Consider the following 22,637-nt stretch of genomic DNA (forward strand, 5'->3'; position numbering starts at 1 on the left):
AGCTTTCAGCAAAGGTTAAAAGAAAGTTCATTATTAAACATAAAATTGATGAGAAATTCATATTTTTTATTGAATTGCATTTTGTTTATTTTCATTGAAATAAGAAAAGAAATTGAGATGCATGAAGTAATAAAATATTAGTTCTGATAGGGCACATAATTACTTCATGCAAAATTAAAATTTGAATATCTTTACTGTTAGCAGATATCATTATTTTTAAGGTATGAGAAGACTGTTGCAACTATGATGAACTGTTTAGAACTCGGTGACTAATGCAGGACACTATCACCAACCTTTTTCAGTTGGTTAATATCTGATCAATCATGAAATGATAATAAATTGTTTTGAACTACTGCATGTGACAGCTTAAGGTGTGCTTCCACCAACCAAATGTAGCTTCTTTTATACCTTATCTACTTTAGGAAACCACTTTGATATAAGTCACTGAATCTTCTCCTTTTCAGTTGGTTAATATCTGATCAATCATCAGTTGATGATAAATTGTTTTAAACTACTGCATGTGACAGCTTAAGGTGTGCTTCCACCAACCAAATTTAGCTTCTTTTATACCTTATCTACTTTAGGAAACCACTTTGATATATATCACTGGATCTTCTGCTTGGAGCATAAATATGGCAGCAGTGGGATTTGATTCCAACGGCTTGAATAGCTCTGTCATCCTACAACCTGCTGTACACTTTAAAATATTTTAGCTCTCATATCTGGAATGTCATTCAAAACTTTACCAAAAGTCAGTAAAAGCTTAGATAAAATGAAAAAGAAGCCAGGTACATTTAACAATTAATGATTATATTTGACTTCAAATTTCCTTCATTTAGCGCAACTGATGTATCCAAACAACTTTGAAGTATTATTCAACTGCCTAAAATAGACAGCTGTGAGATTAAAATCCAGAGTGATAGGAAAGTTAGAGAAATCGGAATATAAATCCATCAATTTATACCAATGAGTCACGTTGCCAACATTTCCATCTCTAATTGTATGATAAGACAACTCAGTAATTAAATATTAGTTATGATATTACTTCTAAATACCTCATGCCAACTTAATTTTGGCTCAACTTGACTGTTAGCAGATAACATTTTTAAAACATTTGGGAAGTCTCTTGTAACAATGATGAACTGTTGAGTAGCTAGAGGAATCTTCCACCAACAATTTTCAGCTGGGTAATGTCCTATCTAATGGAAAAAAATAATCACTTTGACATCAATAACTGGCCTACTCTTTGAATAATAAATATGGCAGCAGTGGGATTTGACCCCACGCCTCCGAAGAGACTGGAGCCTTAATCCAGCGCCTTAGACCGCTCGGCCATGCTACCAAATGTGCATGTTGTTAGAATAGCTCATAGATCTAGAACATCAAAATTAAAGGGTTTTTTGTTTTAAAGTATTAATTGAAAAGATGTCAGCAAAGGTTAAAAGAAAGTTCATTATTAAACATAAAATCGATGAGAAATTCATATTTTTTATTGAATTGCATTTTGTTTATTTTCATTGAAATAACAAAAGAAATTGAGATGCATGAAGTAATAAAATATTAGTTCTGATAGGGCACATAATTGCTTCATGCAAAATTAAACTTTGAATATCTTTATTGTTAGCAGATATCATTATTTTAAAGGTTTGAGAAGACTTTATCTACTTTAGGAAACCACTTTGATATATATCACTGGATCTTCTCCTTGGAGAATAAATATGGCAGCAGTGGGATTTGATTCCAGCGGCTTGAATAGCTCTGTCATCCTACAACCTGCTGTACACTTTAAAATATTTTAGCTCTCATATCTGGAATGTCATTCAAAACTTTACCGAAAGTCAGGAAAAGCTGAGATAAAATGCAAAAGAAGCCAGGTACATTTAACAAGTAATGATTATATTGACTTCAAATTTTCTTCATTTAGCGCAACTGATGTATCCAAACAACTTTGAAGTATAATTCAAATGCCTAAAATAGACAACTGTGAGATTAAAATCCAGAGAGATAGAAAAGTTAGAGAAATCGGAATATAAATCCATCAATTTATACCAATGAGTCACGTTGCCAACATTTCCATCTCTAATTGTATGATAAGACCACTCAGTAATTAAATATTAGTTATGATATTACTTCTAATTACTTCATGCCAACTTAATTTTGGCTCATCTTTACTGTTAGCAGATAACATTTTTAAAACATTTGGGAAGTCTCTTGTAAAAATGATGAACTGTTGAGTAGCTAGAGGAATCTTCCACCATCCAACTTCAGCTGGGTCCTATCTAATGGAAAAAAAGAATCACTTTGACATCAATAACTGGCCTACTCTTTGAATAATAAATATGGCAGCAGTGGGATTTGACCCCACACCTCCGAAGAGACTGGAGCCTTAATCCAGCGCCTTAGACCGCTCGGCCATGCTACCACATGTGCATGTTGTTAGAATAGCTCATAGATCTAGAACATCAAAACTAAAGGGTTTTTTGTTTTAAAGTATTAATTGAAAAGATGTCAGCAAAGGTTAAAAGAAAGTTCATTATTAAACATAAAATCGATGAGAAATTCATATTTTTTATAGAATTGCATTTTGTTTATTTTCATTGAAATAACAAAAGAAATTGAGATGCATGAAGTAGTAAAATATTAGTTCTGATAGGGCACATAATTACTTCATGCAAAATTAAAATTTGAATATCTTTACTGTTAGCAGATATCATTATATTAAAGGTTTGAGAAGACTGTTGCAACTATGATGAACTGTTTAGAACTCGGTGACAAATGCAGGACACTATCACCAACCTTTTTCAGTTGGTTAATATCTGATCAATCATGAATTGATAATAAATTGTTTTGAACTACTGCATGTGACAGCTTAAGGTGTGCTTCCACCAACCAAATGTAGCTTCTTTTATACCTTATCTACTTTAGGAAACCACTTTTATATAAGTCACTGAATCTTCTCCTTTTCAGTTGGTTAATATCTGATCAATCATCAGTTGATGATAAATTGTTTTAAACTACTGCATGTGACAGCATAAGTTGTGCTTCCACCAACCAAATTTAGCTTCTTTTATACCTTATCTACTTTAGGAAACCACTTTGATATATATCACTGGATCTTCTCCTTGGAGAATAAATATGGCAGCAGTGGGATTTGATTCCAGCGGCTTGAATAGCTCTGTCATCCTACAACCTGCTGTACACTTTAAAATATTTTAGCTCTCATATCTGGAATGTCATTCAAAACTTTACCGAAAGTCAGGAAAAGCTGAGATAAAATGCAAAAGAAGCCAGGTACATTTAACAAGTAATGATTATATTTGACTTCAAATTTTCTTCATTTAGCGCAACTGATGTATCCAAACAACTTTGAAGTATAATTCAAATGCCTAAAATAGACAACTGTGAGATTAAAATCCAGAGAGATAGAAAAGTTAGAGAAATCGGAATATAAATCCATCAATTTATACCAATGAGTCACGTTGCCAACATTTCCATCTCTAATTGTATGATAAGACCACTCAGTAATTAAATATTAGTTATGATATTACTTCTAATTACTTCATGCCAACTTAATTTTGGCTCATCTTTACTGTTAGCAGATAACATTTTTAAAACATTTGGGAAGTCTCTTGTAAAAATGATGAACTGTTGAGTAGCTAGAGGAATCTTCCACCATCCAACTTCAGCTGGGTCCTATCTAATGGAAAAAAATAATCACTTTGACATCAATAACTGGCCTACTCTTTGAATAATAAATATGGCAGCAGTGGGATTTGACCCCACGCCTCCGAAGAGACTGGAGACTTAATCCTGCGCCTTAGACCGCTCGGCCATGCTACCACATGTGCATGTTGTTAGAATAGCTCATAGATCTAGAACATCAAAATTAAAGGGTTTTTTGTTTTAAAGTATTAATTGAAAAGATGTCAGCAAAGGTTAAAAGAAAGTTCATTATTAAACATAAAATCGATGAGAAATTCATATTTTTTATTGAATTGCATTTTGTTTATTTTCATTGAAATAACAAAAGAAATTGAGATGCATGAAGTAGTAAAATATTAGTTCTGATAGGGCACATTATTACTTCATGCAAAATTAAAATTTGAATATCTTTACTGTTAGCAGATATCATTATATTAAAGGTTTGAGAAGACTGTTGCAACTATGATGAACTGTTTAGAACTCGGTGACTAATGTAGGATACTATCACCATCCTTTTTCAGTTGGTTAATATCTGATCAATCATGAATTGATGATAAATTGTTTTGAACTACTGCATGTGACAGCTTAAGGTGTGCTTCCACCAACCAAATGTAGCTTCTTTTATACCTTATCTACTTTAGGAAACCACTTTGATATAAGTCACTGGATCTTCTCCTTTTCAGTTGGTTAAAATCTGATCAATCATCAGTTGATGATAAATTGTTTTAAACTACTGCATGTGATAGCTTAAGGTGTGCTTCCACCAACCAAATTTAGCTTCTTTTATACCTTATCTACTTTAGGAAACCACTTTGATATATATCACTGGATCTTCTCCTTGGAGAATAAATATGGCAGCAGTGGGATTTGATTCCAGCGGCTTGAATAGCTCTGTCATCCTACAACCTGCTGTACACTTTAAAATATTTTAGCTCTCATATCTGGAATGTCATTCAAAACTTTACCCAAAGTCAGGAAAAGCTGAGATAAAATGCAAAAGAAGCCAGGTACATTTAACAAGTAATGATTATATTTGACTTCAAATTTCCTTCATTTAGTGCAACTGATGTATCCAAACAACTTTGAAGTATTATTCAAATGCCTAAAATAGACAGCTGTGAGATTAAAATCCAGAGTGATAGGAAAGTTAGAGAAATCGGAATATAAATCCATCAATTTATACCAATGAGTCACGTTGCCAACATTTCCATCTCTAATTGTATGATAAGACAACTCAGTAATTAAATATTAGTTATGATATTACTTCTAATTACTTCATGCCAACTTAATTTTGGCTCATCTTTACTGTTAGCAGATAACATTTTTAAAACATTTGGGAAGTTTCTTGTAACAATGATGAACTGTTGAGTAGCTATTGGAATCTTCCACCAACAAATTTCAGCTGGGTAATGTCCTATCTAATGGAAAAAAAGAATCACTTTGACATCAATAACTGGCCTACTCTTTGTATAATAAATATGGCAGCAGTGGGATTTGAACCCATGCCTCCGAAGAGACTGGAGCCTTAATCCAGCGCCTTAGACTGCTCGGCCATGCTACCACATGTGCATATCATTAGGATAGCTCACAGATCTAGAACATCAAAATTAAAGGGTTTTTTGTTTTAAAGTATTAATTGAAAAGCTTTCAGCAAAGGTTAAAAGAAAGTTCATTATTAAACATAAAATTGATGAGAAATTCATATTTTTTATTGAATTGCATTTTGTTTATTTTCATTGAAATAAGAAAAGAAATTGAGATGCATGAAGTAATAAAATATTAGTTCTGATAGGGCACATAATTACTTCATGCAAAATTAAAATTTGAATATCTTTACTGTTAGCAGATATCATTATTTTTAAGGTATGAGAAGACTGTTGCAACTATGATGAACTGTTTAGAACTCGGTGACTAATGCAGGACACTATCACCAACCTTTTTCAGTTGGTTAATATCTGATCAATCATGAAATGATAATAAATTGTTTTGAACTACTGCATGTGACAGCTTAAGGTGTGCTTCCACCAACCAAATGTAGCTTCTTTTATACCTTATCTACTTTAGGAAACCACTTTGATATAAGTCACTGAATCTTCTCCTTTTCAGTTGGTTAATATCTGATCAATCATCAGTTGATGATAAATTGTTTTAAACTACTGCATGTGACAGCTTAAGGTGTGCTTCCACCAACCAAATTTAGCTTCTTTTATACCTTATCTACTTTAGGAAACCACTTTGATATATATCACTGGATCTTCTCCTTGGAGAATAAATATGGCAGCAGTGGGATTTGATTCCAACGGCTTGAATAGCTCTGTCATCCTACAACCTGCTGTACACTTTAAAATATTTTAGCTCTCTTATCTGGAATGTCATTCAAAACTTTACCAAAAGTCAGTAAAAGCTTAGATAAAATGAAAAAGAAGCCAGGTACATTTAACAATTAATGATTATATTTGACTTCAAATTTCCTTCATTTAGCGCAACTGATGTATCCAAACAACTTTGAAGTATTATTCAACTGCCTAAAATAGACAGCTGTGAGATTAAAATCCAGAGTGATAGGAAAGTTAGAGAAATCGGAATATAAATCCATCAATTTATACCAATGAGTCACGTTGCCAACATTTCCATCTCTAATTGTATGATAAGACAACTCAGTAATTAAATATTAGTTATGATATTACTTCTAAATACCTCATGCCAACTTAATTTTGGCTCATCTTGACTGTTAGCAGATAACATTTTTAAAACATTTGGGAAGTCTCTTGTAACAATGATGAACTGTTGAGTAGCTAGAGGAATCTTCCACCAACAATTTTCAGCTGGGTAATGTCCTATCTAATGGAAAAAAAGAATCACTTTAACATCAATAACTGGCCTACTCTTTGTATAATAAATATGGCTGCAGTGGGATTTGAACCCATGCCTCCGAAGAGACTGGAGCCTTAATCCAGCGCCTTTGAGTGTTCGGCCATGCTAGCACATGTGCATGTCGTTAGGATCCCTCACAGATCTAGAACATCAAAATTAAAGGTTTTTTGTTTTAAAGTATTAATTGAAAAGATGTCAGCAAAGGTTAAAAGAAAGTTCATTATCAAACATAAAATCGATGAGAAATTCATATTTTTTATTGAATTGCATTTTGTTTATTTTCTTTGAAATAACAAAAGAAATTGAGATGCATGAAGTAGTAAAATATTAGTTCTGATAGGGCACATAATTACTTCATGCAAGATTAAAATTTGAATATCTTTATTGTTAGCAGATATCATTATTTTAAAGGTTTGAGAAGACTGTTGCAACAATGATGAACTGTTGGGAACTTGGTGGCTAATGCAGGGTACTATCACCAACCTTTTTCAGTTGGTTAATATCTGATCAAAAATCAATTCTTTGGAAAATAAGATTGACAGCAGTGGGATTTGAACCCCCACGTCCGAAGAGACTGGAGCCTACATCCAGCGCCTTAGACCGCTCGGCTATGCTACCACTGGCACACATGGAGTTCTTATCTCACAGATCTTTCATTTAATTAAGATTGATGCAAATTAAATGTTTAATTTTGTTTTAAAGCCACACTTGCAAAGAAGTGTCATGTTAAAAGTCTATGAAATGATAAACAATACGCTAATACAAGAATTCAATGAAAGGTAAAACATCCTTGTTTTACTTGGTAATATTGATGAGAACTGATTTTTTAATTTTCTCAGTTACTTTTTGTTTGTTTTAACTGACATATTCAAAAATTGAGATGCTTGCTAGATGCATAATGTAGATCGCAGAGATATTTAAAGCCACTTTTTGAGAGCAACAATACAATTTAGATAGTTTTAAAAAAGGTTTGAGAAAACTATTAAAACCATGATAACTTCTTTTGAGCTACTGCATGTGACAGCTTATGGTGTGCTTCCACCAACCAAATTTAGCTTCTTTTATACCTTATCTACTTTAGGAATAGACTTTGATATATATCACTGGATCTTCTCCTTGGAGAATAAATATGGCAGCAGTGGGATTTGATTCCAGCAGCTTGAATAGCTCTGTCATCCTACAACCTGCTGTACACTTTTAAATATTTTAACTCTCATATCTGGAATGTCATTCAAAACTTTACCCAAAGTCAGGAAAAGAAGAGATAAAAAGTAAAAGAAGCCAGGTACATTTAACAAGTAATGATTATATTTGTCTTCAGATTTCCTTCATTTAGTGCAACTGATGTATCCAAATAACTTTGAAGTACTATTCAAATGCCTAAGATAGACAGCTGTGAGATTAAAATCCAGAAAGATAGGAAAGATAGAGAAATCGGAATATAAATCCATCAATTTATACCAATGAGTCACGTTGACAACATTTCCATCTCTAACAAAATCCAGAGAGATAGGAAAGATAGAGAAATCGGAATATAAATCCATCAATTTATACCAATGAGTCACGTTGCCAACATTTCCATCTCTAATTGTATGATAAGACCACTCAGTAAATAAATATTAGTTATGATATTACTTCTAATTACTTCATGCCAACTTAATTTTGACTCATCTTTACTCTTAGCAGATAACATTTTTAAAACGTTTGGGAAGTCTCTTGTAACAATGATGAACTGTTGAGTAGCTATAGGAATCTTCCACCAACCAACTTCAGTTGGGTAATATCCTATTTAATGGAAAAAAAGAATCACTTTGCCATCAATAACTGCCCTACTCTTTGTATAATAAAGATGGCAGTAGTGAGATTTGCACCCAGACCTCCAAAGAGACTGGAGCCTTAATCCAGCGCCTTAGACTGCTCGGCCATGCTACCACATGTGCATGTTGTTAGGGTAGCTCACAGATCTAGAACATCAAAATAAAAGGGTTTTTTTGTTTTAAAGTTTTAATTGAAAAGATGTCAGCAAAAGTTAAAAGAAAGTTCATTATTAAACATAAATCCGATGAGAAATTCAGATTTTTTATAGAATTGCATTTTGTTTATTTTCATTGAAATAACAAAAGAAATTGAGATGCATGAAGTAATAAAATATTAGTTCTGATAGGGCACATAATTACTTCATGCAAAATTAAAATTTGAATATCTTTATTGTTAGCAGATATCATTATTTTAAAGGTTTGAATAGACTGTTGCAACTATGATGAACTGTTGGGAACTTGGTGGCTAATGCAGGGTACTATCACCAACCTTTTTCAGTTGGTTAATATCTGATCAAAAATCAATTCTTTGGAAAATAAGATTGGCAGCAGTGGGATTTGAACCCACGCCTCCGAAGAGACTGGAGCCTAAATCCAGCACCTTAGACCGCTCGGCCATGCTACCACTGGCACACATGGAGTTCTTATCTCACAGATCTTTCATATAATTAAGATTGCTGCAAATTAAATGTTTAATTTTGTTTTAAAGCGACACTTGGAAAGAAGTGTCATGTTAAAAGTCTATGAAATGAAAAACAATTCGCTAATACAAGATTTCAATGAAAGGTAAAAACATCCATGTTTTACTTGGTAATATTGATGAGAACTGATTTTTTAATTTTCTCAGTTACTTTTTGTTTGTTTTAACTGACATATTCAAAAATTGAGATGCTTGCTAGATGCATAATGTAGATCGCAGAGATATTCAAAGCCACTTTTTGAGAGCAACAATACATTTTAGATAGTTCTAAAAAAGGTTTGAGAAAACTATTAAAACCATGATAACTTGTTTTGAGCTACTGCATGTGACAGCTTATGGTGTGCTTCCACTAACCAAATTTAGCTTCTTTTATACCTTATCTACTTTAGGAAACCACTTTGATATATATCACTGGATCTTCTCCTTGGAGAATAAATATGGCAGCAGTGGGATTTGATTCCAGCAGCTTGAATAGCTCTGTCATCCTACAACCTGCTGTACACTTTAAAATATTTTAACTCTCATATCTGGAATGTCATTCAAAACTTTACCCAAAGTCAGGAAAAGCAGAGATAAAAAGTAAAAGAAGCCAGGTACATTTAACAAGTAATGATTATATTTGTCTTCAGATTTCCTTCATTTAGTGCAACTGATGTATCCAAATAACTTTGAAGTACTATTCAAATGCCTAAGATAGACAGCTGTGAGATTAAAATCCAGAAAGATAGGAAAGATAGAGAAATCGGAATATAAATCCATCAATTTATACCAATGAGTCACGTTGCCAACATTTCCATCTCTAATAAAATCCAGAGAGATAGGAAAGATAGAGAAATCGGAATATAAATCCATCAATTTATACCAATGAGTCACGTTGCCAACATTTCCATCTCTAATTGTATGATAAGACCACTCAGTAAATAAATATTAGTTATGATATTACTTCTAATTACTTCATGCCAACTTAATTTTGACTCATCTTTACTCTTAGCAGATAACATTTTTAAAACATTTGGGAAGTCTCTTGTAACAATGATGAACTGTTGAGTAGCTAGAGGAATCTTCCACCAACAATTTTCAGCTGGGTAATGTCCTATCTAATGGAAAAAAAGAATCACTTTAACATCAATAACTGGCCTACTCTTTGTATAATAAATATGGCTGCAGTGGGATTTGAACCCATGCCTCCGAAGAGACTGGAGCCTTAATCCAGCGCCTTTGAGTGTTCGGCCATGCTAGCACATGTGCATGTCGTTAGGATCCCTCACAGATCTAGAACATCAAAATTAAAGGTTTTTTGTTTTAAAGTATTAATTGAAAAGATGTCAGCAAAGGTTAAAAGAAAGTTCATTATCAAACATAAAATCGATGAGAAATTCATATTTGTTATTGAATTGCATTTTGTTTATTTTCTTTGAAATAACAAAAGAAATTGAGATGCATGAAGTAGTAAAATATTAGTTCTGATAGGGCACATAATTACTTCATGCAAGATTAAAATTTGAATATCTTTATTGTTAGCAGATATCATTATTTTAAAGGTTTGAGAAGACTGTTGCAACAATGATGAACTGTTGGGAACTTGGTGGCTAATGCAGGGTACTATCACCAACCTTTTTCAGTTGGTTAATATCTGATCAAAAATCAATTCTTTGGAAAATAAGATTGACAGCAGTGGGATTTGAACCCCCATGTCCGAAGAGACTGGAGCCTACATCCAGCGCCTTAGACCGCTCGGCTATGCTACCACTGGCACACATGGAGTTCTTATCTCACAGATCTTTCATTTAATTAAGATTGATGCAAATTAAATGTTTGGAACTACCACTGGCACACATGGAGTTCTTATCTCACAGATCTTTCATATAATCATATAATTAAGATTGCTGCAAATTAAATGTTTAATTTTGTTTTAAAGCGACACTTGGAAAGAAGTGTCATGTTAAAAGTCTATGAAATGAAAAACAATTCGCTAATACAAGATTTCAATGAAAGGTAAAAACATCCATGTTTTACTTGGTAATATTGATGAGAACTGATTTTTTAATTTTCTCAGTTACTTTTTGTTTGTTTTAACTGACATATTCAAAAATTGAGATGCTTGCTAGATGCATAATGTAGATCGCAGAGATATTCAAAGCCACTTTTTGAGAGCAACAATACATTTTAGATAGTTCTAAAAAAGGTTTGAGAAAACTATTAAAACCATGATAACTTGTTTTGAGCTACTGCATGTGACAGCTTATGGTGTGCTTCCACTAACCAAATTTAGCTTCTTTTATACCTTATCTACTTTAGGAAACCACTTTGATATATATCACTGGATCTTCTCCTTGGAGAATAAATATGGCAGCAGTGGGATTTGATTCCAGCAGCTTGAATAGCTCTGTCATCCTACAACCTGCTGTACACTTTAAAATATTTTAACTCTCATATCTGGAATGTCATTCAAAACTTTACCCAAAGTCAGGAAAAGCAGAGATAAAAAGTAAAAGAAGCCAGGTACATTTAACAAGTAATGATTATATTTGTCTTCAGATTTCCTTCATTTAGTGCAACTGATGTATCCAAATAACTTTGAAGTACTATTCAAATGCCTAAGATAGACAGCTGTGAGATTAAAATCCAGAAAGATAGGAAAGATAGAGAAATCGGAATATAAATCCATCAATTTATACCAATGAGTCACGTTGCCAACATTTCCATCTCTAATTGTATGATAAGACCACTCAGTAAATAAATATTAGTTATGATATTACTTCTAATTACTTCATGCCAACTTAATTTTGACTCATCTTTACTCTTAGCAGATAACATTTTTAAAACGTTTGGGAAGTCTCTTGTAACAATGATGAACTGTTGAGTAGCTATAGGAATCTTCCACCAACCAACTACAGTTGGGTAATATCCTATTTAATGGAAAAAAAGAATCACTTTGCCATCAATAACTGCCCTACTCTTTGTATAATAAAGATGGCAGTAGTGAGATTTGCACCCACACCTCCAAAGAGATTGGAGCCTTAATCCAGCGCCTTAGACTGCTCAGCCATGCTACCACATGTGCATGTTGTTAGGGTAGCTCACAGATCTAGAACATCAAAATAAAAGGGTTTTTTTGTTTTAAAGTATTAATTGAAAAGATGTCAGCAAAAGTTAAAAGAAAGTTCATTATTAAACATAAATCCGATGAGAAATTCAGATTTTTTATAGAATTGCATTTTGTTTATTTTCATTGAAATAACAAAAGAAATTGAGATGCATGAAGTAATAAAATATTAGTTCTGATAGGGCACATAATTATTTCATGCAAAATTAAAATTTGAATATCTTTATTGTTAGCAGATATCATTATTTTAAAGGTTTGAATAGACTGTTGCAACTATGATGAACTGTTGGGAACTTGGTGGCTAATGCATGGTACTATCACCAACCTTTTTCAGTTGGTTAATATCTGATGAAAAATCAATTCTTTGGAAAATAAGATTGGCAGCAGTGGGATTTGAACCCACGCCTCCGAAGAGACTGAAGCCTAAATCCAGTGCCTTAGACCGCTCGGCCATGCTACCACTGGCACACATGGAGTTCTTATCTCACAGATCTTTCATATAATTAAGATTGCTGCAAATTAAATGTTTAATTTTGATTTAAAGCGATACTTGGAACGAAGTGTCATGTTAAAAGTCTATGAAATGATAAACAATACGCTAATACAAGATATCAATGAAAGGTAAAAACATCCATGTTATACTTGGTAATATTGATGAGAACTGATTTTTTAATTTTCTCAGTTACTTTTCGTTTGATTTAACTGACATATTCAAAAATTGAGATGCTTGCTAGATGCATAGTTTAGATCGCAGAGATATTCAAAGCCACTTTTTGAGAGCAACAATACATTTTAGATAGTTCTAAAAAAGGTTTGAGAAAACTATTAAAACCATGATAACTTCTTTTGAGCTACTGCATGTGACAGCTTATGGTGTGCTTCCACCAAGCAAATTTAGCTTCTTTTATACCTTATCTACTTTAGGAATAAATTTTGATATATATCACTGGATCTTCTCCTTGGAGAATAAATATGGCAGCAGTGGGATTTGATTCCAGCAGCTTGAATAGCTCTGTCATCCTACAACCTGCTGTACACTTTAAAATATTTTAACTCTCATATCTGGAATGTCATTCAAAACTTTACCCAAAGTCAGGAAAAGCAGAGATAAAATGTAAAAGAAGCCAGGTACATTTAACAAGTAATGATTATATTTGTCTTCAAATTTCCTTCATTTAGTGCAACTGATGTATCCAAATAACTTTTAAGTATTATTCAAATGCCTAAAATAGACAGCTGTGAGATTAAAATCCTGAGAGATAGGAAAGATAGAGAAATCGGAATATAAATCCATCAATTTATACCAATGAGTCACGTTGCCAACATTTCCATCTCTAATTGTATGATAAGACCACTCAGTAATTAAATATTAGTTATGATATTACTTCTAATTACTTCATGCCAACTTAATTTTGGCTCATCTTTACTCTTAGCAGATAACATTTTTAAAACGTTTGGGAAGTCTCTTGTAACAATGATGAACTGTTGAGTAGCTATAGGAATCTTCCACCAACCAACTTCAGCTGGGTAATATCCTATCTAATGGAAAAAAAGAATCACTTTGCCATCAATAACTGCCCTACTCTTTGTATAATAAAGATGGCAGTAGTGAGATTTGCACCCACGCCTCCAAAGAGACTGGAGCCTTAATCCAGCGCCTTAGACTGCTCGGCCATGCTACCACATGTGCATTTTGTTAGGGTAGCTCACAGATCTAGAACATCAAAATTAAAGGGTTTTTTGTTTTAAAGTATTAATTGAAAAGATGTCAGCAAAGGTTAAAAGAAAGTTCATTATTAAACATAAATCCGATGAGAAATTCAGATTTTTTATAGAATTGCATTTTGTTTATTTTCATTGAAATAACAAAAGAAATTGAGATGCATGAAGTAATAAAATATTAGTTCTGATAGGGCACATAATTACTTCATGCAAAATTAAAATTTGAATATCTTTATTGTTAGCAGATATCATTATTTTAAAGGTTTGAGAAGACTGTTGCAACGATGATGAACTGTTGGGAACTTGGTGGCTAATGCAGGGTACTATCACCAACCTTTTTCAGTTGGTTAATATCTGATCAAAAATCAATTCTTTGGAAAATAAGATTGGCAGCAGTGGGATTTGAACCCACGCCTCCGAAGAGACTGGAGCCTAAATCCAGCGCCTTAGACCGCTCGGCCATGTTACCACTGGCACACATGGAGTTCTTATCTCACAGATCTTTCATATAATTAAGATTGCTGCAAATTAAATGTTTAATTTTGTTTTAAAGCGACACTTGGAAAGAAGTGTCATGTTAAAAGTCTATGAAATGAAAAACAATTCGCTAATACAAGATTTCAATGAAAGGAAAAACATCCATGTTTTACTTGGTAATATTGATGAGAACTGATTTTTTAATTTTCTCAGTTACTTTTTGTTTGTTTTAACTGACATATTCAAAAATTGAGATGCTTGCTAGATGCATAATGTAGATCGCAGAGATATTCAAAGCCACTTTTTGAGAGCAACAATACATTTTAGATAGTTCTAAAAAAGGTTTGAGAAAACTATTAAAACCATGATAACTTGTTTTGAGCTACTGCATGTGACAGCTTATGGTGTGCTTCCACTAACCAAATTTAGCTTCTTTTATACCTTATCTACTTTAGGAAACCACTTTGATATATATCACTGGATCTTCTCCTTGGAGAATAAATATGGCAGCAGTGGGATTTGATTCCAGCAGCTTGAATAGCTCTGTCATCCTACAACCTGCTTAACACTTTAAAATATTTTAGCTCTCATATCTGGAATGTCATTCAAAACTTTACCCAAAGTCAGGAAAAGCTGAGATAAAATGCAAAAGAAGCCAGGTACATTTAACAAGTAATGATTATATTTGTCTTCAAATTTCCTTCATTTAGTGCAACTGATGTATCCAAATAACTTTTAAGTATTATTCAAATGCCTAAAATAGACAGCTGTGAGATTAAAATCCTGAGAGATAGGAAAGATAGAGAAATCGGAATATAAATCCATCAATTTATACCAATGAGTCACGTTGCCAACAATTCCATCTCTAATTGTATGATAAGACCACTCAGTAATTAAATATTAGTTATGATATTACTTCTAATTACTTCATGCCAACTTAATTTTGGCTCATCTTTACTCTTAGCAGATAACATTTTTAAAACGTTTGGGAAGTCTCTTGTAACAATGATGAACTGTTGAGTAGCTAGAGGAATCTTCCACCAACCAACTTCAGCTGGGTAATATCCTATCTAATGGAAAAAAAGAATCACTTTGACATCAATAACTGCCCTACTCTTTGTATAATAAAGATGGCAGTAGTGAGATTTGCACCCACGCCTCCAAAGAGACTGGAGCCTTAATCCAGCGCCTTAGACTGCTCGGCCATGCTACCACATGTGCATGTTGTTAGGGTAGCTCACAGATCTAGAACATCAAAATTAAAGGGTTTTTTTGTTTTAAAGTATTAATTGAAAAGATGTCAGCAAAGGATGAAAGAAAGTTCATTATTAAACATAAATCAGATGTGAAATTCAGATTTTTTTTTGAATTGCATTTTGTTTATTTTCATTGAAATAACAAAAGAAATTGAGATGCATGAAGTAATAAAATATTAGTTCTGATAGGGCACATAATTACTTCATGCAAAATTAAAATTTGAATATCTTTATTGTTAGCAGATATCATTATTTTAAAGGTTTGAGAAGACTGTTGCAACGATGATGAACTGTTGGGAACTTGGTGGCTAATGCAGGGTACTATCACCAACCTTTTTCAGTTGGTTAATATCTGATGAAAAATCAATTCTTTGGAAAATAAGATTGGCAGCAGTGGGATTTGAACCCACACCTCCGAAGAGACTGAAGCCTAAATCCAGTGCCTTAGACCGCTCGGCCATGATACCACTGGCACACATGGAGTTCTTATCTCACAGATCTTTCATATAATTAAGATTGCTGCAAATTAAATGTTTAATTTTGTTTTAAAGCGATACTTGGAACGAAGTGTCATGTTTAAAGTCTATGAAATGAAAAACAATTCGCTAATACAAGATATCAATGAAAGGTAAAAACATCCATGTTATACTTGGTAATATTGATGAGAACTGATTTTTTAATTTTCTCAGTTACTTTTCATTTGATTTAACTGACATATTCAAAAATTGAGATGCTTGCTAGATGCATAGTTTAGATCGCAGAGATATTCAAAGCCACTTTTTGAGAGCAACAATACATTTTAGATAGTTCTAAAAAAGGTTTGAGAAAACTATTAAAACCATGATAACTTGTTTTGAGCTACTGCATGTGACAGCTTATGGTGTGCTTCCACCAAGCAAATTTAGCTTCTTTTATACCTTATCTACTTTAGGAATAAATTTTGATATATATCACTGGATCTTCTCCTTGGAGAATAAATATGGCAGCAGTGGGATTTGATTCCAGCAGCTTGAATAGCTCTGTCATCCTACAACCTGCTGTACACTTTAAAATATTTTAACTCTCATATCTGGAATGTCATTCAAAACTTTACCCAAAGTCAGGAAAAGCACAGATAAAATGTAAAAGAAGCCAGGTACATTTAACAAGTAATGATTATATTTGTCTTCAGATTTCCTTCATTTAGTGCAACTGATGTATCCAAATAACTTTGAAGTACTATTCAAATGCCTAAGATAGACAGCTGTGAGATTAAAATCCAGAAAATAGGAAAGATAGAGAAATCGGAATATAAATCCATCAATTTATACCAATGAGTCACGTTGCCAACATTTCCATCTCTAATTGTATGATAAGACCACTCAGTAATTAAATATTAGTTATGATATTACTTCTAATTACTTTATGCCAACTTAATTTTTGGCTCATCTTTACTCTTAGCAGATAACATTTTTAAAACGTTTGGGAAGTCTCTTGTAACAATGATGAACTGTTGAGTAGCTATAGGAATCTTCCACCAACCAACTTCAGCTGGGTAATATCCTATCTAATGGAAAAAAAGAATCACTTTGCCATCAATAACTGCCCTACTCTTTGTATAATAAAGATGGCAGTAGTGAGATTTGCACACACGCCTCCAAAGAGACTGGAGCCTTAATCCAGCGCCTTAGACTGCTCGGCCATGCTACCACATGTGCATGTTGTTAGGTTAGCTCACAGATCTAGAACATCAAAATTAAAGGGTTTTTTTGTTTTAAAGTATTAATTGAAAAGATGTCAGCAAAGGTTAAAAGAAAGTTCATTATTAAACATAAATCCGATGAGAAATTCAGATTTTTTATTGAATTGCATTTTGTTTATTTTCATTGAAATAACAAAAGAAATTGAGATGCATGAAGTAATAAATATTATTTCTGATAGGGCACATAATTACTTCATGCAACATTAAAATTTGAATATCTTTATTGTTAGCAGATATCATTATTTTAAAGGTTTGAGAAGACTGTTGCAACTATGATGAACTGTTGGGAACTTGGTGGCTAATGCAGGGTACTATCACCAACCTTTTTCAGTTGGTTAATATCTGATCAAAAATCAATTCTTTGGAAAATAAGATTGGCAGCTGTGGGATTTGAACCCACGCCTCCGAAGAGACTGGAGCCTACATCCAGCGCCTTAGACTGCTCGGCCATGCTACCACTCGCGCACACGGAGTTCTTATCTCACAGATCTTTCATTTAATTAAGATTGCTGCAAATTAAATGTTTAAGTTTGTTTTAAAGACACACTTGGAAAGAAGTGTCATGTTAAAAGTCTATGAAATGATAAACAATACGCTAATACAAGAATTCAATGAAAGGTAAAAACATCCATGTTATACTTGGTAATATTGATGAGAACTGATTTTTTAATTTTCTCAGTTACTTTTTGTTTGTTTTAACTGACATATTAAAAAATTGATATGCTTGCTAGATGCATAATGTAGATCGCAGAGATATTCAAAGCCACTTTTTGAGAGCAACAATACAATTTAGATAGTTCTAAAAAAGGTTTGAGAAAACTATTAAAACCATGATAACTTGTTTTGAGCTACTGCATGTGACAGCTTATGGTGTGCTTCCACCAACCAAATTTAGCTTCTTTTATACCTTATCTACTTTAGGAATACACTTTGATATATATCACTGGATCTTTTCCTTGGAGAATAAATATGGCAGCAGTGGGATTTGATTCCAGCAGCTTGAATAGCTCTGTCATCCTACAACCTGCTGTACACTTTAAAATATTTTAACTCTCATATCTGGAATGTCATTCAAAACTTTACCCAAAGTCAGGAAAAGCAGAGATAAAATGTAAAAGAAGCCAGGTACATTTAACAAGTAATGATTATATTTGTCTTCAGATTTCCTTCATTTAGTGCAACTGATGTATCCAAATAACTTTGAAGTACTATTCAAATGCCTAAGATAGACAGCTGTGAGATTAAAATCCAGAAAGATAGGAAAGATAGAGAAATCGGAATATAAATCCATCAATTTATACCAATGAGTCACGTTGCCAACATTTCCATCTCTAATTGTATGATAAGACCACTCAGTAATTAAATATTAGTTATGATATTACTTCTAATTACTTCATGCCAACTTAATTTTGGCTCATCTTTACTCTTAGCAGATAACATTTTTAAAACGTTTGGGAAGTCTCTTGTAACAATGATGAACTGTTGAGTAGCTATAGGAATCTTCCACCAACCAACTTCAGCTGGGTAATATCCTATCTAATGGAAAAAAGAATCACTTTGCCATCAATAACTGCCCTACTCTTTGTATAATAAAGATGGCAGTAGTGAGATTTGCACCCACGCCTCCAAAGAGACTGGAGCCTTAATCCAGCGCCTTAGACTGCTCGGCCATGCTACCACATGTGCATGTTGTTAGGGTAGCTCACAGATCTAGAACATCAAAATTAAAGGGTTTTTTTGTTTTAAAGTATTAATTGAAAAGATGTCAGCAAAGGTTAAAAGAAAGTTCATTATTAAACATAAATCAGATGAGAAATTCAGATTTTTTTTTGAATTGCATTTTGTTTATTTTCATTGAAATAACAAAAGAAATTGAGATGCATGAAGTAATAAAATATTAGTTCTGATAGGGCACATAATTACTTCATGCAAAATTAAAATTTGAATATCTTTATTGTTAGCAGATATCATTATTTTAAAGGTTTGAGAAGACTGTTGCAATGATGATGAACTGTTGGGAACTTGGTGGCTAATGCAGGGTACTATCACCAACCTTTTTCAGTTGGTTAATATCTGATGAAAAATCAATTCTTTGGAAAATAAGATTGGCAGCAGTGGGATTTGAACCCACGCCTCCGAAGAGACTGAAGCCTAAATCCAGCGCCTTAGACCGCTCGGCCATGATACCACTGGCACACATGGAGTTCTTATCTCACAGATCTTTCATATAATTAAGATTGCTGCAAATTAAATGTTTAATTTTGTTTTAAAGCGATACTTGGAACGAAGTGTCATGTTAAAAGTCTATGAAATGAAAAACAATTCGCTAATACAAGATATCAATGAAAGGTAAAAACATCCATGTTATACTTGGTAATATTGATGAGAACTGATTTTTTAATTTTCTCAGTTACTTTTCATTTGATTTAACTGACATATTCAAAAATTGAGATGCTTGCTAGATGCATAGTTTAGATCGCAGAGATATTCAAAGCCACTTTTTGAGAGCAACAATACATTTTAGATAGTTCTAAAAAAGGTTTGAGAAAACTATTAAAACCATGATAACTTCTTTTGAGCTACTGCATGTGACAGCTTATGGTGTGCTTCCACCAAGCAAATTTAGCTTCTTTTATACCTTATCTACTTTAGGAATAAATTTTGATATATATCACTGGATCTTCTCCTTGGAGAATAAATATGGCAGCAGTGGGATTTGATTCCAGCAGCTTGAATAGCTCTGTCATCCTACAACCTGCTGTACACTTTAAAATATTTTAACTCTCATATCTGGAATGTCATTCAAAACTTTACCCAAAGTCAGGAAAAGCAGAGATAAAATGTAAAAGAAGCCAGGTACATTTAACAAGTAATGATTATATTTGTCTTCAGATTTCCTTCATTTAGTGCAACTGATGTATCCAAATAACTTTGAAGTACTATTCAAATGCCTAAGATAGACAGCTGTGAGATTAAAATCCAGAAAGATAGGAAAGATAGAGAAATCGGAATATAAATCCATCAATTTATACCAATGAGTCACGTTGCCAACATTTCCATCTCTAATTGTATGATAAGACCACTCAGTAATTAAATATTAGTTATGATATTACTTCTAATTACTTTATGCCAACTTAATTTTTGGCTCATCTTTACTCTTAGCAGATAACATTTTTAAAACGTTTGGGAAGTCTCTTGTAACAATGATGAACTGTTGAGTAGCTATAGGAATCTTCCACCAACCAACTTCAGCTGGGTAATATCCTATCTAATGGAAAAAAAGAATCACTTTGCCATCAATAACTGCCCTACTCTTTGTATAATAAAGATGGCAGTAGTGAGATTTGCACCCACGCCTCCAAAGAGACTGGAGCCTTACTCCAGCACCTTAGACTGCTCGGCCATGCTACCACATGTGCATGTTGTTAGGTTAGCTCACAGATCTAGAACATCAAAATTAAAGGGTTTTTTTGTTTTAAAGTATTAATTGAAAAGATGTCAGCAAAGGTTAAAAGAAAGTTCATTATTAAACATAAATCCGATGAGAAATTCAGATTTTTTATTGAATTGCATTTTGTTTATTTTCATTGAAATAACAAAAGAAATTGAGATGCATGAAGTAATAAATATTATTTCTGATAGGGCACATAATTACTTCATGCAACATTAAAATTTGAATATCTTTATTGTTAGCAGATATCATTATTTTAAAGGTTTGAGAAGACTGTTGCAACTATGATGAACTGTTGGGAACTTGGTGGCTAATGCAGGGTACTATCACCAACCTTTTTCAGTTGGTTAATATCTGATCAAAAATCAATTCTTTGGAAAATAAGATTGGCAGCTGTGGGATTTGAACCCATGCCTCCGAAGAGACTGGAGCCTACATCCAGCGCCTTAGACCGCTCAGCCATGCTACCACTGGCGCACACGGAGTTCTTATCTCACAGATCTTTCATTTAATTAAGATTGCTGCAAATTAAATGTTTAAGTTTGTTTTAAAGCGACACTTGGAAAGAAATGTCATGTTAAAAGTCTATGAAATGATAAACAATACGCTAATACAAGAATTCAATGAAAGGTAAAAACATCCATGTTATACTTGGTAATATTGATGAGAACTGATTTTTTAATTTTCTCAGTTACTTTTTGTTTGTTTTAACTGACATATTCAAAAATTGAGATGCTTGCTAAATGCATAATGTAGATCGCAGAGATATTCAAAGCCACTTTTTGAGAGCAACAATACAATTTAGATAGTTCTAAAAAAGGTTTGAGAAAACTATTAAAACCATGATAACTTGTTTTGAGCTACTGCATGTGACAGCTTATGGTGTGCTTCCACCAACCAAATTTATCTTCTTTTATACCTTATCTACTTTAGGAATACACTTTGATATATATCACTGGATCTTCTCCTTGGAGAATAAATATGGCAGCAGTGGGATTTGATTCCAGCAGCTTGAATAGCTCTGTCATCCTACAACCTGCTGTACACTTTAAAATATTTTAACTCTCATATCTGGAATGTCATTCAAAACTTTACCCAAAGTCAGGAAAAGCAGAGATAAAATGTAAAAGAAGCCAGGTATATTTAACAAGTAATGATTATATTTGTCTTCAGATTTCCTTCATTTAGTGCAACTGATGTATCCAAATAACTTTGAAGTAATTTTCAAATGCCTAAGATAGACAGCTGTGAGATTAAAATCCAGAAAGATAGGAAAGATAGAGAAATCAAAATATAAATCCAATAATTTATACCAATGAGTCACGTTGCCAACATTTCCATCTCTAATTGTATGATAAGACCACTCAGTAATTAAATATTAGTTATGATATTACTTCTAATTACTTCATGCCAACTTAATTTTGGCTCATCTTTACTCTTAGCAGATAACATTTTTAAAACGTTTGGGAAGTCTCTTGTAACAATGATGAACTGTTGAGTAGCTATAGGAATCTTCCACCAACCAACTTCAGTTGGGTAATATCCTATCTAATGGAAAAAAAGAATCACTTTGCCATTAATAACTGCCCTACTCTTTGTATAATAAAGATGGCAGTAGTGAAATTTGCACCCACACCTCCAAAGAGACTGGAGCCTTAATCCAGCGCCTTAGACTGCTCGGCCATGCTACCACATGTGCATGTTGTTAGGGTAGCTCACAGATCTAGAACATCAAAATAAAAGGGTTTTTTTGTTTTAAAGTATTAATTGAAAAGATGTCAGCAAAAGTTA

The 22,637-nt window shown here is 33.1% G+C and overlaps 6 non-coding genes across 6 annotated transcripts; all 6 read right to left on the minus strand.

The window, feature by feature from the left end:
• Positions 1-1,260: 1,260 nt before the first annotated feature.
• TRNAL-AAG (transfer RNA leucine (anticodon AAG)) lies at positions 1,261-1,342 on the minus strand. The gene has a single exon. It is a non-coding gene; the product is annotated as a tRNA-Leu (tRNA).
• Positions 1,343-8,936: 7,594 nt separating this feature from the next.
• On the minus strand, positions 8,937-9,018 carry TRNAL-UAG (transfer RNA leucine (anticodon UAG)). Its single transcript has one exon. It is a non-coding gene; the product is annotated as a tRNA-Leu (tRNA).
• Positions 9,019-12,577: 3,559 nt separating this feature from the next.
• Positions 12,578-12,659, minus strand: TRNAL-UAG (transfer RNA leucine (anticodon UAG)). Its single transcript has one exon. It is a non-coding gene; the product is annotated as a tRNA-Leu (tRNA).
• A 1,649-nt stretch (positions 12,660-14,308) lies between these two features.
• Positions 14,309-14,390, minus strand: TRNAL-UAG (transfer RNA leucine (anticodon UAG)). Its single transcript has one exon. It is a non-coding gene; the product is annotated as a tRNA-Leu (tRNA).
• A 1,649-nt stretch (positions 14,391-16,039) lies between these two features.
• On the minus strand, positions 16,040-16,121 carry TRNAL-UAG (transfer RNA leucine (anticodon UAG)). Its single transcript has one exon. It is a non-coding gene; the product is annotated as a tRNA-Leu (tRNA).
• Positions 16,122-19,501: 3,380 nt separating this feature from the next.
• Positions 19,502-19,583, minus strand: TRNAL-UAG (transfer RNA leucine (anticodon UAG)). The gene has a single exon. It is a non-coding gene; the product is annotated as a tRNA-Leu (tRNA).
• Positions 19,584-22,637: the final 3,054 nt, after the last annotated feature.

The sequence above is a fragment of the Taudactylus pleione genome, unplaced genomic scaffold (genome assembly GCF_031769625.1).
Source record: "Taudactylus pleione unplaced genomic scaffold, aTauple2 ptg000016l, whole genome shotgun sequence".
In the NCBI taxonomy this organism is placed as follows: Eukaryota; Metazoa; Chordata; class Amphibia; order Anura; family Myobatrachidae; genus Taudactylus; species Taudactylus pleione.